Source organism: Eimeria mitis, genomic scaffold (assembly GCF_000499745.2).
Source record: "Eimeria mitis Houghton genomic scaffold, Emh_scaff477, whole genome shotgun sequence".
Classification (NCBI taxonomy): Eukaryota; Apicomplexa; class Conoidasida; order Eucoccidiorida; family Eimeriidae; genus Eimeria; species Eimeria mitis.
The window spans coordinates 14,320-16,627 of record NW_013573069.1 but is presented as its reverse complement, the minus strand read 5'-3'; positions in this window follow the sequence as shown (position 1 = coordinate 16,627).

The following is a 2,308-nucleotide window of genomic DNA, read 5'->3' as shown; positions in this document are numbered from 1 at the left end:
ATATATATATATATATATATATATATATATATATATATATATATATATATATATATATATATATTTATAACGAGTGCCATAATATGAAGGCTGTGAAAGAGATCTCTGCTTCTCTCTCCTTGTGCTTTCTTCTCCATAACGCACCCCAAGGGGTACGGCTTCTATTAGCAAGTAACAACTGAAGGGTTTAGGGTTTAGGGTTTAGGGTTTAGGGTTTAGGGTTGGCGCAACAAAGATGAGTGTATCTACACGGGGCCCGCGGTGGGTTTTCCTTAACATATATAAACAACGAAGCACAGCGAGATCCACGCACAGGCAAGTTTATGCTCAGCCCCGCAGGAGAGAAGGGGACAGCTGAATAGAGAAAAATAAAAAAGGGAAGGTATTGAGAGACAGTGCCGGAGACAGTAGAAGCAGCAGTCCTTGATGAACAGAAGCCCAGCGATGCATCCATATATTTTTTATAGCTCTGCTTTCTCAGCTAGAGAGAGAAACATATTTTTTTTTTTTTTTTATCCACAAATTCTCATCGTCTCTGCGGTGTAAACCCAGCCACGCGCTCCGCCTCGCGCCAGCACCGCCAGTGGAGAGAGAGACACTCTGTAGGGGACTGAGCCGCCGCGAAGGCAGTAGAGGGTGGATGGGTTGACGCTGCTGAGATGAAGAAAAACTTGCGCAGCAAAATATAAAACAAAAGAATTCTCAACCCCCTAGCTCATAAACACACGGGGAGACACGAAGAGAAAATAACACAGGGATGGAATCTATCGATGAAGCTACACACAGGAAGCACAGCCCCGTAGCCTCGCCGCTCCGCAGCCTCGCAGCCCTGGAGCCCCACAGACTGGCAGCCTCGCAGCCCAGCAGACTCGCAGCCCTGCAGCCCCGCAGCCTCGCAGCCCTGCAGCCCCGCAGCCTCGCTGCCCAGCAGCCCCTCAGGCTCGCAGCCTCGCAGACCCGCAGCCTCGCAGCCTCACAGGATCGCAGCTCCGCAGCCTCGCAGCCCAGCAGCCTCTCAGGCTCGTAGCCTCACAGCCCCGAAGCCCCGCAGCCTTGCAGCCTGGCAGCCCTTCTCTTCATTGGCGCAGAGCCTGCGGCAATGCTCCGTTAATATCCAGCAGGCCTCACCACAGTGTAACAAAGCTACGGTGTATAGACACGGGCCCAACGGACAGAGTGATCATAGTTTAATGATTTGGGGCTTAGACGGTGGAATTGTGTAGGTTGATACAACTCTAGATATACGATGAGGGGATGCATGCGTCTCCGCAATAAGAATTTAGTTTGTTTTGCCTGCGGGAAGAAGAAGGAAAGAGTGAATGCTTATAAACTGAGACAGCATCAGTCTCCTGCATGCGGAGAAGAGTAAAAACTTAACCCCAATAAGAAAGGGATGNTAAACTGAGACAGCATCAGTCTCCTGCATGCGGAGAAGAGTAAAAACTTAACCCCAATAAGAAAGGGATGAGGAGACTCCAACACAGTGCATTGAAATGACGGAGATATGCATGCACTCCTTCGTGACAGCCCCGCGAAGACAGAAGCTTTGTTATATTTAATTGAGTTAATACCCCGAGTGTATCCACCAGAAAAATATACAACTGCACATAGATAAGAAAAGATTATACAGAGCGCACCAATGGTCTCGATGGGCTGCATGCATGCATGCATGCATGCGCTCGGCAGCCCCAATACACCGCAACAAATTCACTGCTCTCCTCGCACTCTACACTAGAAGCAGCGGTGTAAGTATTGCCTGCGAGAGAGACAGACTTGTGGGGTGTACAGACACCGCAGAAACAGAGAACACGAGAAGGGGGCTCGCAGTACACCCTGCGGCCCAGCAATCTTCCTAAACCCTAAACCCTAAACCCTCAAACGCAAACCTAAACCCTCAATCTTCTCACCAAACCCTAAACCCTCAACTGCCTTGACAGCAGCCAACAGCTGTATAGCTATGAAGCTCCAGTTACACCTGAAGCCGCTGTGAGCTGCAGCAGAGAAAAAANAGCCAACAGCTGTATAGCTATGAAGCTCCAGTTACACCTGAAGCCGCTGTGAGCTGCAGCAGAGAAAAAAAAACACAAGAGACGAGAACTCCCCCCAAAACAAAAGCCATCGAGCCAGCAGAGAGACTCAAGGCCTGGGGCTGAGGAGGAGGAGAGGAGACAGCTGGTTCTCTGCTGCAACACATACTCTTCGGGCTGCAGCTCCTGCTGCAGCAGGTGCTGCAGCAAGAAGAGCTTGGGTGCTGCAGCTCCTGCTGCAGCACAATATGTTCATATGCATGCATGCATGCATAAGAACA